General features: G+C 43.0%; 1 protein-coding gene across 1 annotated transcript in view; it reads left to right on the top strand.

Moving 5' to 3' along the window:
- The first annotated feature begins 2,903 nt into the window (after positions 1-2,903).
- Positions 2,904-22,488, top strand: part of DAAM2 (dishevelled associated activator of morphogenesis 2) — a 266,044-nt gene continuing 246,459 nt past the window's right edge. Inside the window, exon 1 of the mRNA XM_077341894.1 lies at positions 2,904-3,048. The gene's annotated coding sequence lies outside the window, so the exon portion shown is untranslated. The remainder of the gene's footprint in view (positions 3,049-22,488) is intronic.

The raw sequence follows: 22,488 nt of genomic DNA, 5'->3' as shown, positions 1-22,488 counted from the left end.
GACCCAGCAGGCCTTAGGTGTCTCTAAGCATTTTCCAATCGTCTTCCCTTCCTCTCCCCATAGTAGACTCCCGATGAGGGAGGTGGGGTAGAGAGCCTCACAGGCAAGCTGGCAACCCTAAGAGAAAGACTCTCTGTGCACAGCAGTCTTGACCTGAGTAAGGTTTTTTTTATACTGGTGTTTTATTTGCCAGGCCAAGGTTGGGAAAACTTATTACAGTTCCCATGTGTCTCCAGCCATTTACTTGTACACTATGTACAGTTTCAGGCTGTAAATATTTATTTAGATCTTCCTACACTTTCCAGACTCACAGGATTGATGCTGGTCTGCCGACTGGTCGCACCTGCCGAATGGCCCGGCCGATTCCCGCCCTGACGACAAGGGAGCAACTGCGAGCCGCGCAGAGCGTGGCTCGCAGTTGCTCCCTTGTCGGCGGCCTGACACGGCAAGAGGCGTGAAGCGCCTCTCGCCGCATCAGGCCACTGGCAAGGGAGCCCCCGACAGCCGCACGGAGCAGAGCACAGCTGCCGGGGGCTCCCTTGCCTAGCACCCGCTGTATTTTTCTTACAGTGGGCTTGATTACTAGTAAGTAAATAAATGCCACAATAAGAGAGATGGAGTGTAGAAGCACACTAAGTTTAGAACATTCTCCTCTCAATATGATGATGATAATGCTAGCCATTCAGTCATGTCTAACTCTTGGCAATCCTATGGGTCAACTGTCACCATATGTTTCTATCTTGCACAGCTTCTTTTAGTTGTATAATGCTCTGGCCAGTGTCCATTTTGATTGTATCTAACCACCATGTTCTTTGTTGGCCTCATTTCCTTTTGCTGCTGACCAGTCCTGGCATAATTGCTGTTTCCATTGAGTTGGATCACAGCTCAACATGATAAGTCTGTTCAAAGGAGTTCTGTTGTATATTTAAAGAAAAGTGGGCCATCATCCAAGCCAATATACTTTGCAACTTTTTTAGTATATTATTTATTATATCTTGTCTTTATGATTTTTTAAGAACAGTATCATGCTTTGTATTAGCTAAAGGTAAAGGTAAAGGTATCCCCTGTGCAAGCACCGGGTCATGTCTGACCCTTGGGGTGACGCCCTCTAGCGTTTTCATGGCAGACTCAATACGGGGTGGTTTGCCAGTACCTTTCCCAGTCATTACCGTTTACCCCCCAGCAAGCTGGGTACTCATTTTACCGACCTCGGAAGGATGGAAGGCTGAGTCAACCTTGAGCCGGCTGCTGGGATTGAACTCCCAGCCTCATGGGCAGAGCTTTCAGGCTGCATGTCTGCTGCCTTACCACTCTGCGCCACAAGAGGCTCTTTTGTATTAGCTAGGAGCAAGTAATTATTATTATTATTATATTTATATTTATACCCCGCCTCCCCCCGAAGGCTCGAGGCGGCTTACATAAACCCGTCCCCTAAAACCATAAAATGACAATAAAAACCAATGATTTACAATAATTGTAACAGCGATGGCGTAGCCTACTCATTTGCTCTCCGCATCCTCATCTACGGCGGGGGGTGACGCTCTCTACCGCCAGTTTGTGAGGGGGGGGGCTGATCTTCTTTCCGCCCGGCCTCAGTTATAAGCCTGGCGGAAGAGCTCCGTCTTACAGGCCCTGCGGAATGCTGGTAATTCCCGCAGGGCCCTCAGCTCTTCCGGGAGCTCATTCCACCAGGTTGGGGCCAGGACCGAAAAGGCCCTGGCCCTAGTCGAGGCCAGGCGGGCTTCCTTGGGGCCGGGAACGACCAGTAGGTTAGCCCCCACAGAGCGTAAAGCCCTGCGGGGGATATAGGGCAAAAGGCGGTCCCTCATATATGCTGGGCCTAGACCACGGATGGCCTTGAAGGTCAAAACCAAAACCTTGAACCTGATCCGGAAGGCGACCGGTAACCAATGCAGCTGCCTCAGAACTGGCTGGATGTGAGCCCTCCATGGTGTAGCTGTGAGGACTCTAGCAGCCGCATTTTGGACGAGTTGCAGTTTCCGGATCAAGCCCAGAGGCAGGCCGGTGTAGAGCGAGTTACAGAAATCTAGTCTAGAGGTGACCGTCGCATGGATCACTGTGGCCAGGTGTTCGGAGGACAGATAGGGCGCTAGTAGCCGAGCCTGGCGAAGATGGAAAAATGCCCGGCTAGCTACCTGTTTAACCTGTGCCTCGAGTGTTAGTGAGGCATCGATGGTCACCCCTAAATTGAATTGCAGAAAACCTTTGCAAGGATTCAGGTCAGAGTTGTGTGTGTGTGTGTGCGCGTGCATACATATATACATACACAGAGTGCCACTATTTCAGAAACATAACCTGAACAAAACTACTAAATATTGGGAACTGGTGATGCTGGGAGGCTGGGCTTTATCTAATGGATAGATAATGAAAGCACTGATCTGCCAATGAATGATCAGCTCAATATGAGGATTTGATTACTGCATTTCCTTATATGCCTAGTTTGGAAGAGAAGCTGGACATTCCATCACATGGACTATGCTATACTGAGGCCCCATTTTGTCAAAAGAAGCAGATCCAATATGAGTGCTGCCCTTAGTGGAGGGACCCAGAAGATAAATGTCTATTACCAACTGGGGGAGGGGGGGATTGCCTCCTATTTATAAGGGAGCGAGAAAAGAAGCAGGCATTTTTTTTTTGCACAGTCTGAAACATCCATGTTCCCTGTTTGTCCTGACTCAACTATCCCCCATGTTCTCATCCTCTCCCCACTGGAAAGGATTTCCATTTGAAAGTGTGAAAATCCCACAGAGCTGCAATCTTAAACTGCACCTAGGGAAACTTTAAGCACTTGAGCCATAAATATCTTGTGGAGTCTGCCTGACGTCAGAGGCTCCTGGAGAGGGAGGCTGGTCTGAAAGTGAAAACAGCAGCAGTTCCTTCTGAGGACGGTACAGGCAGTGAAAAGAAAGCCGGACAAGCAGTGCTCTGTTTGTGGACTGTAGGACTGCAAAGAAAAAGGCGTAAAGGCACAGGGAACGAGAACAGTGTGATGCAAGTGAGGCTGGTGCAGGAAAAAAAAAGTAAAGGGTAAGCTCTTGTCCTGTTTTTAAACAATTCAAGAATGTTCCAAAACGTTGGAGGATTTGGGTTGAGTGGTTTGTTTCTCTGAATTGTTATATTCAGGAGTTGACAGCAAGAGGACTCTCAGGTTACTGTCTAATTGTAGAGCGTGAAAGAAATGGGGAGGGATTTAAGACTAAAAGCACTGGGACTGCATTCCTATTTGAGGACATACATATACAACCAACCTTGGATTCCACCAAGACCAAAAAAAAAAAGATTGCTTGTGCCTGCGTTCCCACAACAGATGAAGCATTTCAGAGATGGAAATTACAGCTGTGTTCCAAAGCAGTAGCCCCGATGAACCCAAATATTAAGCATTTCTCTTCTGATTTTAACATTCATTCTGACATCTCAAAGCACCTGTGAAATAATGCATTAAATCAGTTTCCAGGTGGGAATTTTCTACTGGAAAGTTCTACTGAATTTTCTAAGTCAGGCTCATCCCAAATGGTTTTTTGATGAAAAATGTTTCCTAAAGTCTGAGATGCTCAGCTCTTTGAATCTGTCTACATACCCTTAGGTTGCTGGGTATCTGCCAAGACTGACATCCAGTCCTGGAGGAAGGAGCTCAGGATTAGTTTGAGACAAGAAAAGTAGCTGCACACTTAGCACAACTTCTTATGGGAGTCCAAGAGAACTACCTGGAAATAGAGGAATCCTCCAAAAGAATAAATAAATAACCCAAATAAGTAAAATGATTTGCTGCTAATATAAACAAGGTTTGTTTCGCATTCAGGGCTTTATACAAAGAGAGATATAACAAGTGCCTGATTAAAAGGTCTACTGTACCTACAGTAAAATGAAATCTGGATACAGGTTTTAAAGAAAAAACAGGATCCCGCTGTCTGTCACGCGGAATGGTAACATAGCCACACTGTGTCCTTAAACAGAATTAAATTGGGAGTTCATGTGACCAGTGAGATTAAAAATGAAGCAATAGGGGAGTTCTTGTGGTTTGTTTTAATTTGCTAGGGGAGGAAGATCATTAAATTCTCACTGTAGCATGACTGTATGAGAAACAAAACCAGCTCATGGTATGTGAATTAATCTGGAACATGAATGATTTTTCTGAACAGAAGGTCTCTGCTGACAATAAGGAACTCATTTTGATGATCTCCTTTGTTCTTGATTTACAGCAACGTCCTCCTTCTCTTCCCCAAGACATGTAAAATAAAATCTTGTTTTGCATGCTTCATTATCTTAGATTGCCTTAACAAGCTACTGGGGAGGGGGAAGCTATATAAACTGTTAAAGAGTTTCATTAGTACAGCTGTTCTAGCAAAGCCAACACAGTTTAACGAGTAGGCATAAAAAGAACTAAGCTGGAGTGAGGGTGAAGAACAGGAATGAATTGCACAATGCTGGTCATGGTGTTCCACATACTAGTAACCGCAAAAGAGGCTCTTTCAGGGCTGCTGATGCTCTTGTAAATGCTGCAAGGCTACAAATATTTTTACTTCTTATGTGTAGGAGTGTAGATTGCTGAAGAGTGGAGAATTGGATTGGTTGGGTGGAAAAATGCTATGTCAAAAGAACTTATTGACTCTGCACGGTCATATAAGTTTAAGCAGTTGCAGGAATCTTGTGTGTTGATGTGGGTGGTATGTAGAATAATGCCTGCAGTGGCTCATGGAAGGAGTAATGCTTGGGAAAATCTAAGAAGATTTGCCATTTAAGCTTGCATGTGCTGAAGGAAAGGACATTTCACTGAACAGGAACATGATTTGTGTGTTTGTGTGCATATGCATGGATGTGCCTATGTGGTTGCTGTTGCTCATATGTACTGTAGTCCCAAAATTTTGTCTTGGCAATGATGTAAATAAATCTGGATTTGCAAAGGAGTAACACAGCAGTTATTCAGTCCTCAGTTATTCAGTTCTAAGTGGGACTTATTTCCAATAACCAGGCATCAGCTTTTCCTAGAACTGCTTTATAATGGATTAATTGAGTAACTGGTACCTCAAACAGAAATCTTCCAAAATTGGGTGAACCTATTGTTACCTATGAATCATGGTTTTCATAATAAAAAGATGAAATGGTAGTTGATATTCATCATACTTTTCAGCACTCAGAGCTTACCCTCCCAAATATCTAACGAGGGGCTTATCTGTACTCACATTTTTTCTACTGTAAATCTTGCTGAATTCTGGTCAATTTGAACCCATATCTACAGCCTTCCTTTTTCCTGATTTTAAACATGTCGCCCTTCTCCATTTGAATGGTCCCAATTTTCGGTCTCCTTCTCGCTTGATTGGGGGGACGGGTGAAGTTCCAGGCACAAGACCAGGCTTTATTCTCTGCCTTTTGACTCCCAATGATACAACCAGAGCAAGCTGGGAATGGGCAAGTGGAGCATGAAGCTGCTTGCTTATCTTTCTTTTCCTGCAGGAGCAGGGGAGGGCAGGGGAGTGGGGAGGGGAGGGGAGGCAGCAGCCTCACAGAAAACGAGGAGGGGGAAAGCAAATCTCTGCTCATAAAAGTGTGGGCTTTTGGAGCACAGTCACTTTAAAACAGATCCCAAAATGAGAGCAAAAATAAATCTTGTGAGGGAATGGCAACTGGGACCCAGGCTGTCTTTGAACTGAAGCCCTGAACAATCAACGACAGACTGTTTCACTATGTCAACGTTGGAGGCATGGGGCAGGAAGTTAATCCGGCAAAATGCAGAACATCTACACTTGATACTGGAGCTCTAGGAGTGGTTTCTTCAAATGTAAGTTATATCTACCCCTGGATATTGCATGGGAAAGGTGCTGTTACTGTGGATCAATCATAGACATTGCAGAGAGAAAATGTAAAGCACTAGATATCAACATGGAAATCAAATAACATGTAGATTACTTTCTTTAATTCGGGGTCACTGGGGATAAAAAGCCCAGTGCAGATCCACCCTGGGACTGGGTATGAGAATTTTAGTATGACAACTGTACTTATTATTATGTACAAAGTACTCCTTAAACATTGTTGTGTGTTAAGGTAACCCAGTTCTATAATCCAAGACATTGCCGATGCAGGGCTAACAAAGAGTGACTTGTTTGAGGGTTAAAACATAATGAGAATTAAACGAAGAACCTTCAGGATCACAGCTCATTTGCTTAGACACGAGGTTATACCAAATCCACCAGGGCAATGATTATGAAAACAGATTTTTTAAAATCATTTTTAATGGTGAATCCAAAGTATCTCCAAGCCAATAGAACAAATAACATATTCTAGAAAGAATGTTGTTGGGGCTCTTACCTGTCTTTGTGAGACACTAGTTGAGTTCAGATCTTTCATCCTCACACTCCCACAGACTCTTCCACCCCAAGGAGCCTTCTTCCAACTTGTGACTCTTCCATTGATTGGTGAAATGGTAGGATACATACAATTACGCTCTCCTCAAAATTTAATAATGTATTTCAGGGCTTAATTCTGAAATCTCTGGTGTGAGCCTTGGCAATAAAAGAGGTTCTAAAACTGAGCTATAGCTTGAATTAAATTGAAGAAATATAAGGATTGCTGGTGTGTTCCACCACAAACCTGACAACTACTTAGTTGATTTCACAAATACGTCTCATAATGATATTTTAATTTAATTTGTATTTTACAACCTCATAAAACCAACACATTTTAACTTTGTTGTTTGCCTCTGCACTATTCTTCAACCTTCAAAGCATGGCAATTGTAAGAAGCTGTCCATTAACAGAATATATTGAAATATTGTTTCACTGTTGCTGGCTTCAATTGACACAGAAGGGAAAATAAATAAAATAAATGGGAGACAATTAGCCAAATTGATGTTTTGGCTACAGCAGAGAGGTTAATTCCCACTGGCAGAGGTTTTTGCCATGCACAGTCGCAGGGGCGTAAACTATGGGAGGTGCTCTGAGGCCCAAGCAGCCATGTTAGGAGCTAGCAAATGGCTTGCACTGGAAAAGGTGAGGTCAAGACTATCCTCAGGCTATGTTAACATGTCCCCAAAATGTTGATTCACTGATGGGACATCTGCATTCCTCTCCATTGCCATTGCAAAGCCAAGCACCCACCTTAATCTATCAAGGTTATTTCATCAGCAAATACATGTCTTTCTGAGTGTAAAGTCTAATTCCCGTCAATCTGAAGAACTGTGCTTACACACAAAAGCTTATACCTTGAATAAAACTTTGTTGGTCTTTAAAGATGCCACTGGTCTCAGATTTTGTTCTGTTTAGCTGCAGCCAGGTGTGCTGATTACCTTTTGCTGATCTTCCCTGACTCCTAACTCCCCAACCTGCTCCAGGCATGTGGGAAACCTTTATCCTGCCAGCCTATTTGTCCACCCTGTATCTGCTTTTGTCGCCATTCATTTTGTAATGGCATGGGGGAAAATCTCCACACTGCCATCCTTTTTGTAATCTCTTTTTTCACCTTTCTGGGAAGCCCCCCTCCTCCCTTTAACTCAGTCAGAGCCAGGGAATCCATATATTTCCATCCTGTGCTCCCTCTGAATTCTTAGACCTTATTTGTTTGAAATTCTTTTATGCTGGTCTGCCAGCCAAAACTGTGCAGTCTCATCCTCTCCACTTACACAGATGCTGCGAACCCTGTGGTTTTCTCTCTCTCTTTCTTTTGGACTTTAGGACATTTACTTGTGACATGGAAGCATCCGTCTACTACCTTACTTATTTTTCTTTGGGATCTTTGGAAGTGCTGCCTAAATCCCCTACTTTTAACCAGTCAAGCTTCCAAACAGACAATATACTGGAAGTTTATTATTATTGCTATTATTAGCCTAAGTGGGCTCGGGGCAGTTTACACAATACATAATGAAATATTAAAATCCCCAACCTAAACCCCAATATTTATATCTTCAGCCATGATACAGAATGGGCAGGGAGAAGAGGTCTGTGGCTCAAATGCTGGAAGTTAAGGTGATTTTGGTATCTGGGACTTGCAGCTTTAGGGGGGTGAAAAGGAAGATACTGTCGCTGTGCATCTGTATGTGAGAGAAGAGGAGATAAAGCTGTTTCCCCAAACATGGAAAGTGAGGTGATTCAGCTGGACAGTACTTCAACTTAACAAATTCTCTCATATTTTCAGGCCAGGGTATTTGAGAAGCCTGTAATTACTCTGGATTCTGAAAAGAATTTGGAGATTCATACTGAGTATCCAGTTTGTGAGTGGTATAGTTGTTTGAGTGTTTTTTCTAAGACTGGGGAGACCAGGGTTCCAATCTCTGCTTGGGACCTTGGGCCAGTCACATACTTTCAGTCTAAATTATGAGGAAAAGATGGAGAGGGGGGGGGGAGTATTTTCTTTCATATGCAAATGAAATTGTCTCCATGAAGGAATTCATGATACCTTTGCTCTCCTCTTACAGAGTCCTCTTTCTTTGACTGAAAGTCAGCCTCGTGATGAGTGGAAAATATATTTTTAAAAATTTTATGGCATATGTAATATAGATTACTAAGTGTGGGCCTGCACCAGATTCAGACCCATGCCTCATTCCTGAGAAAATGAGAACTCTATACCCTTGTCTGGCATGGGAGGGGGGGGGTCATTACTATGTGTAGGGATGCCAGCCTCTAGGTTGAGACCTAGGGTTCCCTTGGAAGTCCAGATTATCCACAGACTGAGAACAGTTTTCCTGTAAATAATTGATGCTTTGGAAGGTAGACTCTGAGATACTGAAGGCTCCATCCCCAAATCTCCAAATGTTTGTCAACCTGGACCTGGCAACCCTCCCACCCCTTCCCATGCTGGTGGCCAAAGGAGACCTAGCAATCCTAAACTTCCATGTTTAGAGGCAATATATTCCTTACTATATGGACTTTGGAATCCAAGGAGATATTTCATGTTAAACACAAAAAAGGCAACAGAGTTAGCACATAATGAAGCTAAACAAAGTATTGTATAGCACAGAACTTCTTTTTCATTCATTTCTTCCTTAGTTACAACTCTATTTTATTGCTAAAACACACAACAAACAGAATTGGTAGTTTTTCATAGATATACCTTAAAGGAATTTACATGTGAGTAAGACAAATTCTTTCAACAACAGCTGGACTATCTATCCTGTAGTCACAGACCCACAGCTGGGAACCACATGGCAGCTTCTTAAAAGCTTACCTTATGGGAGCTGTAATGATGTGGGAAGAAGTTGTGTGTACTAAACCCATAGATACTGTTCCTAGTGTCCATAGATTTCATTTGTGAGTGCCATGGGGGTAATGTGTGTATATGAACGCTCTTATCATGTCTTGTGCTCTTAGGGTTGCCAGATCCAGGTTGGAAAACACCTGGAGATTTGGCGATGGAGCCTGGGAAGGACAAAGACTTCAGTAGGAAGCTAAGCCCTAGAGTTCACCCTTCAAATTATCAATTTTCTCCAGGGCAACTGATATCTCTAGCCAGGAGATGAGCTGCAATTCCAGGAGATCCCCAGGTCTCACCTGGAGGCCAGTATCCCTATGCATTCTGTAGGCCAGCTGAATTGAGTGCTCAATGGAACAGCATCCTCAGGTCTAGATAGCAAGTTTAGGAGCATCAATAGGTGTTGGCAGCCAGGAACTGGAAGCAAGGGACTGGAGCTGACACACAGGCTTGAGCCTAGTATATTGGCTGATCCAGGACGGCAGCTTTTCCGAGCTTCAGCTTAAGTAGGCTGGGAATTAATCAGACTCAGCTGCCCTGCTGGCAAAAGTTGAGTTCCTTCAGCTGCACTGGACTTTGCCCAGGATCCTCTGAAGAGTTATTGTTCTCACTGTCTGGCTCTAGAATTGGGCTTGACCCCTTTGAGCCACCTAGGCCCCTTCTGCCATCATTGCTCCGGCAAAGTGGGAGCATCCCCTGTAGTGCTATGGGACAAGTTACTGATCCTGCACAACAGAAGCCTGGTGACTATTCAAGAGCTGGTGGCAAGGTCTCACTTGCAGGCTCAGCAAGGATGGCCTCTAGTGCTGCTGGACCACTGTCAGCAGATGCCTCAGTGGTGCCAGGACCTGCATGATCCCCTCTGGCCTACCACAGCCACCAGCCTTGGCTTCTCCTCCCATGAAAACTCCAAGTCTGAGTTACTTGACTGGTCAGAGGGGATCATGACATATCAGTAGTATTACAATTTTACAGTTTGATCCTAATCTTCCCCTTGAACTGCAAAACTCTTGAAGGGGAAAATTGATACTTGGATGTTCTATTTAGGGACCAACACAATTTAAATAATTCTCTGGTGGGTAGAAAAAAGAGATGGGTGGCACTGATATTTGTATGCTGAGGATGGGTGTGTACATTGCTTATAATCTTTTGATCCACTGCTGGATCAGAACTTCTTCATTGAAAGAACCACCAGTGCTTGTGCTGTCATTGCCATTGATGTTAAAGTGTTTGGGAGGGAAGTCTGAGGGACAGTTTGACCTTAAAACATTATGCCAGTTTGGGGGCATGGATATGTGTCATTGTGTCCCACGAATCCCTAATGCATTATTTCTATAGCTTGTTTACCTATACCTGTGGGAAATTTTTGGCTATTTCGAGGAAGGGGTTGGAGCACAAATATTTTAGGACTGGGGGATCAGTATTTCCCCCCACTAATAGCTGACCCATCCAGGATAATATTGGCTGCAGTTTTAGACTTCTTTTGAAACCAGTTTTTATTGCTTGAGTAGTGTGTGAGATACCGCCAGATTTGCACAGCCTCATCTAGACATTTTCCAGATGTGTCATGACTACTACTGATCTGTTGACCGTGGTTACTGGATGGCTTCCAGAGGATCCTAGAGTTTCAGGAGAATGTCAAGTCATTTCAGGGGAATTATATATTTTAATTGAAGGAGCCTATTTCCTGGCACAAGAGGTAAAAGGTAGAATACTAATTATAGATCCCAGAGCTTAAATTTGTGTGAATTTTCAAACCTAGGTCAGTACTGTGGAGAAATATCCCATAAAGACTAGAACAAAATGTTCCCAAACCAATTACTAATAAGACAAAACCAACCCCCCCCCCCCCCAAAAAAAAAAAATCCTGGGGCCTCTATTTTTTCTCAGAACATTTTATATCGTATCCTTGACATACATATTCATATTAATGGAGCCAGTCATAGTGCAATGGTTAATAGTGGTGGCCTCTAAGCCACTTTGAGACCCAGTTCCTAATGTTTACTGAACAGGTTCCTTCCCTCAGACCATGTTTTAAAAATAGTCAGTGTCCTTGACATTTAATCTGGCCTGTTAATGACTGCAGTGCTCACTTAACTATCCTACGTGGATTCTCACCTATCTATCCCTTTCTCGCTCATATATTGCCTGCCTATCCAGATCAAGTAAATATGTTTTTCCATAATTATTATCTTAACAACAACAACCCTATATACAGATTTCTTAAGCTGACAGAGTGGTCCATAGTCTCCTAAGGTGCCAACTGTGGAAGTACAAATATATAAAGATATAATTGATCACACACACACACACACACACGTGTGTGTGTGTGTGTGTGTGTATGTGTATATATATATATGTATGTATGTATGTATATGTATGTATATATATATATATATATATATATATATATATATATATATATATATATATATATACATATATATATATATATATATATACATATATATATATATACATATATATATATATATCCCCCTTCAAGGATCGCTGCCTTGTTGTGGCAAGGGGGCTTGCGTAGTTCAGTGAAGCTATGAGCTATGCCGTGCAGGGCCACCCAAGACGGACAGGTCATAGCTGAGAGCTCTGACAAAAGGTGATCCACTGGAGAAGGAAATGGCAAACCACTCCAGTATCTTTGCCATGAAAACTCTATGGACAGTTCCAATAGGCATAACGATATGACGCTGGAAGATGAGCCCCTCAGGTCGGAAGGTGTCCAATATGCTACTGGGGATGAGCAGACGGCTAGTACGAGTAGCGCCAGAATGAATGAAGCGGCTGGGCCAAAGCCGAAAGGACGCTCAGTTGTGGAAGTAACTGGTGGCGAAAAGACAGTCCGATGCTGTAAAGATTTTTATTCCATAGGAACCTGGAACGTCAGATCCATGAATCAAGGCAAGCTGGACGTGGTCAAACAAGAAATGACAAGACTGAACATCGACATTTTAGGAATCAGTGAACTAAAATGGACAGGAATGGGTGAATTTAATTCAGATGACCATCAGGTATACTACTGTGGACAAGAATCTCACAGAAGAAATGGAGTAGCATTCATAATCAATAAGAGAGTAGGAAAAGCAGTCTTGGGATACAATCCCCAAAATGACAGAATGATCTCAGTTCGAATCCAAGGCAAACCATTCAACATCACAGTGATCCAGGTCTACGCCCCAACCACTACTGCTGAAGAGGATGAAGTTGATCAGTTCTATGAAGCCCTACAACACCTTCTAGAAGCAACGCCCAAAAATGATGTGCTTATCATCATGGGGGATTGGAATGCTAAAGTAGGAAGCCAAAAGATAACCGGGATAACAGGCAAGTTTGGCCTTGGAGTACAAAATGAAGCAGGGCACAGGCTGGTAGAATTTTGTCAAGAGAATACAATGGTCATAGCAAACACTCTTTTCCAGCAACCCAAGAGACGACTCTACACATGGACATCACCAGACGGTCAACACAGAAATCAGATTGACTATGTGCTCTGCAGCCAAAGATGGAAAAGTTCTATCCAGTCAATAAAAACAAGACCAGGAGCTGATTGTGGTTCAGATCATGAGCTTCTTGTTGCAAAATTTAGGCTTAAATTGAAGAAAGTAGGGAAAAGCACTAGGCCACTCAGGTATGAACTAAATCATATCCCTGACGAATACACAGTGGAGGTTACAAATAGATTTAAGGAATTAGATCTGATAGACAGAGTGCCTGAAGAACTATGGACGGAGGTTCGCAACATTGTACAAGAGGTAGCAACTAAAACCATCCCAAAGAAAAAGAAATGCAAGAAATCAAAATGGCTGTCTGAGGAAGCTTTACAAATAGCTAAGGAGAGAAGGGAAGTGAAAGGCAAGGGAGAAAGAGAAAGATACACCCAATTGAATGCAGAATTCCAGAGAAAAGCTAGAAGAGATAAGAATGCCTTCTTAAATGAACAGTGCAAACAAATAGAAAAAAACAATAGAATGGGGAGGACCAGAGATCTTTTCAAGAAAATTGGAGATATGAAGAGAACGTTTCATGCAAAGATGGGTATGATAAGGGACCAAAATGGTAGGGACCTCACAGAAGCAGAAGACATCAAACAAAGGTGGCAAAATTATACAGAAGAACTATACAAGAGCGAGCTTAACATCCCTGATGACCACAATGGGGTAGTTACTGACCTGGAGCCAGACATCCTGGAATGTGAAGTCAAATGGGCCTTAGGAAGTCTGAGCAACAATAAAGCTAGTGGTAGTGACAGCATTCCAGTTGAACTATTCAAAATCTTAAAGGACGATGCAGTAAAAGTGCTACACTCAATATGCCAGCAAATTTGGAAAACTCAACAATGGCCACAGGATTGGAAAAGGTCAGTTTACATTCCAATCCCAAAGAAGGGCAATGCCAAAGAATGTTCAAACTACCGCACCATCGCACTAATTTCTCATGCTAGCAAAGTTATGCTCAAAATCCTACAAGCTAGGCTCCAGCAATATGTGGACCGAGAACTTCCAGAAGTACAGGCAGGATTTCGAAGAGGCAGAGGAACTAGAGATCAAATTGCCAACATACGCTGGATCATGGAGAAAGCTAGGGAGTACCAGAAGAACGTCTACTTCTGCTTCATTGACTATGCTAAAGCCTTTGATTGTGTGGAGCACAACAAATTGTGGCAAGTTCTTAAAGAGATGGGAATACCAGAGCATCTTATTTGTCTCTTGAGAAATTTATATGCAGGTCAAGAAGCAACAGTGAGAACTGAACATGGAATCACTGACTGGTTCAAAATTGAGAAAGGAGTTCGGCAAGGCTGTATACTGTCGCCTTGCCTATTTAACTTGTATGCAGAGCACATCATGAGAAATGCGGGATTAGAGGAGTCACAAATTGGGATCAAGATTGCAGGGAGAAATATCAACAACCTCAGATATGCAGATGATACCACTCTAATGGCAGAAAGTGAAGAGGAACTAAAGAGCCTGTTAATGCGGGTGAAGGAGGAGAGTGCCAAAGTTGGCTTGAAACTCAACATCAAGAAAACAAAGATCATGGCATCCGGCCCTCTCAATTCCTGGCAAATAGAAGGGGAAGAAATGGAGATAGTGACAGATTTTATTTTCCTGGGCTCCAAGATCACTGCAGATGGGGACTGCAGCAAAGAAATTAAAAGACGCTTGCTCCTGGGGAGGAAAGCTATGGCAAATCTAGACAGCATCCTAAAAAGCAGAGACATCACCCTGCCAACAAAAGTGCGTTTAGTCAAGGCTATGGTCTTCCCAGTTGCAATGTATGGCTGCGAAAGTTGGACCATAAGGAAGGCCGAGCGTCAAAGAATTGAGGCTTTTGAACTCTGGTGCTGGAGAAGACTCTTGCGAGTCCCTTGGACTGCAAGGCGAACAAACCAGTCAGTCCTAGAGGAGATCAGCCCTGACTGCTCTTTAGAAGGCCAGATCCTGAAGATGAAACTCAAATATTTTGGCCACCTCATGAGAAGGAAGGACTCCCTGGAGAAGAGCCTAATGCTGGGAGAGATCGAGGGCAAAAGAAGAAGGGGACGACAGAGAATGAGGTGGATGGATGGAGTCACTGAAGCAGTCGGTGCAAACTTAAATGGACTCCGGGGAATGGTAGAGGACAGGAAGGCCTGGAGGATCATTGTCCATGGGGTCGCGATGGGTCGGACACGACTTCGCACATAACAACAACAACAATATATATATATATATATATATATATATATATATATATATATATATATATAAAATTCTTAACTTCAAATATCTACTGTATTTGCTGGCATATAAGACTACTTTTCCCCCCTGAAAACCATGCCTCCAAGTGGGGGGGGGGGTCGTCCTATAAGCCGGGTGCACTTCAGTTGGGATAGACATAGCTGCCCATAGTGGCCCATAGTACTGTAATGTAATGTAAAAAACTTTATATTTTGAATGGAAATGTTGGGGGGTCGTCTTATACGCCCAGTCGTCTTATACGCCGGCAAATACGGTATATTATTGATATATGAGGCAAATCTGTAGAAGTTGTCTGTGTGATTCTTGCCTTACCTTGCTAGAAAAGATGACAGATTTTCTTGTCTACACGTAAATATTACAGCATAACGATAGATTACATAATCTATCATTCATGCTTGCCCTGTGAGTTCTGGGCTCAGAACTCAGTTGTCTGGTATGTGTAGAGCCAATATAGAATTGAGTACCGCCTATACCGATCCGGACAAGGGCAAACTAGCTTCTCACACTTGCTCTTATCCTGACCTGAAATCCCCCCAAGGATCCACTATTTATACATTAAGGAAGCTTATACATAGCTTTTCTCCACACGGCTTTTCCATGGTCCTGTTTCAGATCAAGAAAATTGTACACTGTGGTCCCAATCTGACTGAGTTTTGAGCAGGAATTTGCCAGGTGCGTCTCATTGAAAATCTTCATGGCAGACTTGGGGGAGAACATGAGGAAAATAAAAACTATTATTATACCCAAAGTTGGGTCAAGGATATCACCATAAAATGAGAAAATCTATTAATAATTTCTATTGACTTATTCTGATCAAAGTACGTCTATATCATGAAGTAGAAGTTTCCAACTGGACATGATTATAAGTGCCTTTTTTGAAAGCTGGTTTGTTATAATGATTATTTGTTTAAATATTTATTTCCTGTCTTATGTCTTGCAAGGCAAGGCAGCTAACAATGCTGTGATAGCCGCAAGGTCACAAAACCAATAAATGTGTATAGTTCCAAGACCGAAATCAATACGAATATACTGTTCATAATATAAACATAGAGTTTAAAAACACACCTAAATCTCTGAGAAAAATTTACACTCCACAAATACCCTCTGAAGCAAACCCTCTTACAAGACTCAGTCTGCTAGACCAGGGATAGTCAACTTGTGGTTCTCCAGATGTTCATGGACTATAATTCCCATGAGCCCCTGCCAGTATGTGCTGGCAGGGGCTCATGGGAATTGTAGTCCATGCATATCCGGAGGACCACAGGTTGACTACCCCTGTGCTAGACCATTCCAGATGAATAAACCTAACACAGAAGAGCTTGTGACATAATTGCTGCCAAATGAATCATCCTAGGAAGTGGCTGGAATCTTAGACTAATAGTGGATGGGGATAGATTTCTATGAAACCTCTATAGCTGCTAATTTCTATACATTAAGCTTCTCTTATGGGGATATGCTATTTTTCTACAGGCATGCATGCAATCTTAAACCTATATTACATGGATGATGGTGAAAGGGAACCATATGCACCAAACTGAGTTCCTTAGACAGTGGTCCCCAACCTGCGGGCTGCGGCCCGGCGCCGGGCCGCAAAGGCCATGGCGCCGGGCTGCGGCTCCCTCTCCCCGCCCCCCCCACCGCAGTAAAAAACTTCCCTGGCCGCAAGCTTGCGGCCCGGGAAGCTTCTTACTGCGGGGAGGGCGGGGAGAGGGAATCAGGGCCGGGCCGCGCCCGTGCAGGACACGCCCGCGCGGCCCGATCCGCGGGCGCGGCCGGCGGGTGTGGCCCGATCCGCGGGCGCGGCTCACGGGCACGGCTCGATGCGCGGTCCCCGCGGGCGCGGCCCAATGCCCTGCTGGTCCCCAGCCTAATAAAGGTTGGGGACCACTGCCTTAGAAGAAGGTGTGATACAATGTAATCTACCATGCACATGAAAATGCGAATTCCTCTCTGGAGGATGCTTTTGAACAAAATCTTAATTGCAACAAAGTGGAGTAATAACATTACCCCTGAGCAATTTCCCCACATCAAAAAATAACATGAGAACAGCGCCTTAACAGTGACTGAGTCCCCTGCCATTCTAATAACACCTGTGTACAAACTGCTGTCCTCGGAACCAAGAATGGTTCTCAGTATGCCCTGCAGTGTGCAAGACTTCATAGAAACAATATATGGATCTTTTAGAGGTTAATGATTTTCTCCTAAATTTGCTCCAAAGCCTTTTAAGGTTATAAAAAATGAGCTAAGGAGATCTTTCCCCCCCAGATGGTAGGAATGATCAAAGTGAAGTCTTGATGGGACTAGAAAAGGAGGAGGGAGTGGGGTAAACACTGGCTCAGCATCTCAGGGTCTGTCATATACTGGCATCAAAGAGGGAATCTTGCTTACTTGCTTACTTTCCACATTTGCTAGCCTTAAAGCAATAATCCGCCTGCAAGCCAACATTTCTGTTCCTAGGCTTTGAAGTTGACATTTGTTTTTGTTCAAGAAGATCTTTTTTTTCTTAACTGTGTCCCAACATGACTCACAGGCAGACAACATATATCCTTGGCAGTGAAGCTTTTCCAAGACTATTTAAATCGTGTTGATCAAATTTTGAGCCGCAATGGTTCCTATTTTTGTTACTGCCTTTTGTAGACTTTTTAATAGTACACTAGACAAGCACTTTTTACTATGTGTGTTTTTGTGGTTCTTCATTTATCAGGCCTATATCTTCTATTTTCTCCCTACCTTTGTTTCATAAGAAAGAAAAATGCTTTTAGTTGTTTGATCCCTGTCTTTTATAGCCCATGAATTCGTGACAGGCTAAAACTTACACAAAGCATAATGAGAAAGCTTTTAGCCTGCTTAAGGTCAGTAAGATATAGTTTCATTTTAAGGCCTGGGTTGAGGGTGCATTCCTGACAAACCTGCTGAATTAAAAAAAAAACCTAACCATTACAGTTTCTCCCTTTTGTGGATGATGCTGGCAAGGGCCAAGCCAAGGAGCACAAACTGTGGTCCTGATGAACAAGTAACGCTTAGCAATCATCAAATACAGAAGCACACAGGCCGAAATTCAACCAGCTCAGCATGTCAGATATGAGAATGTGATTTGTTAAGGGACAATTTTGGCAGTGGGGTCATGCCCAGCAACTTCTATCCATGCTTGAGCAGCAGACTAGATAAAATGGTGGCAGACCTAAGTGCCAGAATGAGGTCCTTGCCAATATCTATAAAGCAAACAGAGGAGTTTAAAATATAGCAGTATTCTGGAGAAAGTACTTAGTAATCCTGTCCTCCAAAGTCTACTCCCTCCCAACGGTCTTGTGTCAGTGGAGCTCTTATGCAGAAGAAAAATGGTTGAAGCAGTTTTAGGGGGTAAGGAAACCTTTGTGAAGGGGAGGATTTAGCACCTTCTGTCTATTTATGCTGCACTTTATATTGCCCCTCCCCTCTTTATAGGAAGAGGAAAACTTCTGTATTCTGACACATGGGAAGATGTGGTCATAGCTTTTGATCAGGGCTTTAGAATGATGTTGTCTTAGACGTTCCTGGATGTGCTTTAAGAAATTGTTGCTGCTACTGTGACTGCTTTTGGTTTAAAACAGTAGCTAATCCGACCATTGCTTGAGCTCTTAGCTTAAGGCTGAAAAATATCAGGAGATTTGGAGGGCGGAACCTGAAGAGGGCAGGGTTTGGAGAGGAACTTTAGTGCAGTATAATATCATAAAGTCCAGCTTCTAAAGCAGTCATGCCTGTTGCCTGGAGATCACTCATCATCTCAGGACAGCTCCAGCCACCACCTGGAAGTTGAAGAAAAATGTCTTGAACTGGCGATGGCAAAATGATTTATTCCAATGAAAACAATGTTCAAAACAATTTCAATATGGATGCCTAGGTATAGTCTGTTTCTGATATCTCAATACTGTTAATAACTCAATCTTCTCTAAATGTATTCTTATTAATTATGATATTAATATCACAATGTGTAATTACTCTTCAGAGGTCACTGCTGATGAGTAATTATACATTGTGATATTAATATTAGTAGACCCTTACAAATTTGGATATTTGTATGACCATTTGGGGACTGAACTATATAAAGCAAAATATTACCAGAGACTAAGTTATTTTCTATAATAATTTCATCACCCAAAATAATACATTTAGGGAAGATTGAGTTATTAACAATATTGAGAATATCACTGATATAATATATAATATAATCACCTGTAAGTTGGCAACCACAACTATCCCTGCCCAGCTTGGTTTCCATTATTGGGTTTAATTGCCTGCCAGCAACAAGAGCCAATGTTCTGCAACGTGACCTCATATGATTACTAATGATTGCCATTCCACACATTCAGATAATCAAGATAGTTTCAAAACAGCTGATGAAGAGAGCTTGACTCTCGAAAGCTGATGCCCTGAAAATCTTGTTGACCTCAACTCTAGTAGTTCAGATATTAGATATCCAGGGATATCCAGGGATGTCAGCAAGTATGTGAATTTGTACCTTAAATTTTTTTTACAATTGAATACCACATATGGGGAACCTGCTGTCCCTTTCAATAACTGACAACTGCCTAACTCTGTTAGATTAAATCATTTGCCAAATCCAGCCAATCCAAAACCTGATCCCTCCCCCTATGGTGTCTTCCCATTCTCTTGAAATTACGGATGCCATTCTTAAATGCAAAAGAGGCCTTGCAATGTCAGCAGGGGGCAATTAAAATATGTTTCTAGTAGGTAAATGAATGTTTTTACTAAGCTGTTTTGCATTTTTCCCATGATGCCCTTAGTGAACAAGGAAGCAATAACAAGGTACCTCAGGGCTTGGTCTGGTACTTTTTAACATATTTATTAATGATCTAGATGAGGGGGTGGAGGGACTACTGATCAGGTTTGCAGATGATACCAGATTGGGAGGATTGGCAAATACTCCAGAAGATAGAGACAGAGTTCAACGAGATCTGAACACAATGGGAAAATGAGCAAATGAGAACAAGATGCAATTTAATAAAGAGAAGTGTAAAATTCTGCATCTGGGTCAGAAAAATTAAAAGCATGCCTACTGAATGGGGGATGCACTTCTAGGTAACACTGTGTGTGAACAAGACCTTGGGGTACTTGTGGATTGTAAGCTAAACATGAGCAGGCAGTGTCATGCAGCGGTAAAAAAGGTGAATGCCATTTTGGGCTGTATCAACGGGGGCATCACATCAAAATCACAAGATGTCATAGTCCCATTGTATACGGCACTGGTATGACCACACCTGGAGTACTGTGTTCAGTTCTGGAGGCCTCACTTCAGGAAGGACGTAGATAAAATTGAAAGAGTACAAAGGAGAGCGACGAAGATGATCTAGGGCCAAGAGACCAAGCCCAACGAAGATAGGTTGAGGAACTTGGGAATGTTCAGCCTGGAGAAGAGGAGGTTAAAACGGGACTTGATAGCCCTCTTTAAGTATTTGAAAGGTTGTCACTTGGAGGAGGGCAGGATGCTGTTTCTGTTGGCTGCAGAAGAAAGGATGCTCAGTAATGGGTTTAAACTACAAGTACAATGATATAGGCTAGATATCAAGAAAAAAATCACAGTCAGAGTAGTTCAGCAGTGGAATAGGCTGCCTAAGGAGGTGGTGAGCTCCCCCTCACTGACAGTCTTCAAGCAAAGGTTGGATACACACTTTTCTTGGATGCTTTAGGATGCTTCGGGCTGATCCTGCATTGAGCAGGGGGTTGGACTAGATGGCCTGTATGGCCCCTTCCAACTCTATGATTCTGTGAATAACAAATCAAGAAACCTGCCAACTTGTGCTCTTCATCTACTGTGATATAGTCACACTCTCTTTGCTTCTTTCTATATTTTACTGCCCTAAAGGTCAGATATGCTGAATCTTTCTGGCTCCAATGTAGCAGATCTGAAACATGACACCAGAGGCAGAAGTTCAAAGCTTAGCTGTAATTTTTCAGATCTTTGGGATTTAGACAACAAACTGGTATGAATACATTAGTGTCTCTAGAGCATGTTATAACTACGTCATGGTCACTTCTTTGTCCTCTTTCGAATCTCTGCTCAAAGAACCCCCTTTCCATGAAGCACATTTGACTTAATACTTTAGTTCTGCAAATCAAGTGTCTTTTGCAATTACTCTGGCTCCTACACACCCCTTCCCTTTCCTTTATTGTCTTCCTGTTGTCACCTATGTGACAATATATGTCACCTTGTTCACTAAGGGCATCACAGGAAAAATGGGTTAGTAAAACAGCTTAGTAAAAACATTCATTTACCTACTGGAAACACATTAAAGCGGTGGTCTTTAACCAGGGCTTGGGACATTAGATAGGCTGCAAAGCCCTATCTACTGAACCTGAAGTTTTTTCAAGAGCTGCTGTTTAGGGGATGCCTTTTGAAAAGATAGGAGACTACTGTTCATGCATAGAGACCAAAGGCACCACAGCTTCTCCATCTCTTTGTACACAGTGAGATGGTCAGCAAGACCAGAAATCAAGGTTACTCAGCACTGGAGGGGATTCCTCTATGGCTCTGATCCATGATTTGTTCCTCACAGGCCCATTATGCACGGCCGGCGAAACGGCGATTTCGGGTCACATGGGAAACGCGGAGGGGGAAGAAGCGAAGCTTATGCACGGGACGGGACGCAACAGCGGCAAAACCCAGAGTAGCCAATTATGTACATGGCGACCCCGGCGCCGCTTCTGGTTGCGCCCCGGTCACTCGGAAGCTGCACTTTCTCCTGCGTTTCGCTAACACGGGTTTTTTGGCAGCATGCACCTAATCTGTGGTCAGTTGCAGCCGGCACCGTGTGTTATCGGTGATTTTAGTCGCCGCCATTCCACCCCGAATGTGCGTTATTCCCCCCATGCATAATGGGCTACAATGGTGTACTCCTGCTGCATGGCTTGTGTGCTCTGAAAGCCATGTTGGTGTAGTGGTTAGGAGCGTGGACTTCTAATATTTACTGACTTCACACTTACCAAAAAGATGTTTGAGTTTCAAAAGTTGAATTAATTTAATGATATCTACCCTTGTCTTAAAAGTGCTGTATTTGTAAATGGGAACAAAATTTAAGCCTCTACTCAATGCACTAATTTCTAATGCAGACAATATTTGTTTGGATAAATTAAATACTAACTCTTCTTGTAAATTCTTTTGTCCCTTAGAACAGTGGTCCTCAACCTTTTTATCACTGGGGACCAGTCAACGCTTGACAATTTTACTGAGGCCCGGAGGGGGGGTAGTCTTTTGCCGAGGGACGTCGCCGCCGCCTGAGCCCCTTCTCCACTTGCCCAGTACCGACTGATTTATGGACCGGTGCCAGTCTCCAGACCAGGGGTTGGGGACCACTGCCTTAGAAAATCTGATTGACATTGGTCAGGGCATCTCCCTTGGTGAGAGAGCCTTTGTTATGTACATTCGGGTGAGCCTTCTTCACTGCCTGAATTAGTAGATTCTACTTTAGACCTAGAAAAAGTGCTTCGATCTCACATGACTGATTTGGATTTAAATTTGGGGTTCTTCAATGTC

This window comes from Paroedura picta, chromosome 1 (assembly GCF_049243985.1).
Source record: "Paroedura picta isolate Pp20150507F chromosome 1, Ppicta_v3.0, whole genome shotgun sequence".
Lineage (NCBI taxonomy): Eukaryota > Metazoa > Chordata > Lepidosauria > Squamata > Gekkonidae > Paroedura > Paroedura picta.
Note: the sequence above shows the minus strand (reverse complement) of the source record. Positions and strands in the feature narration are given on the sequence as shown.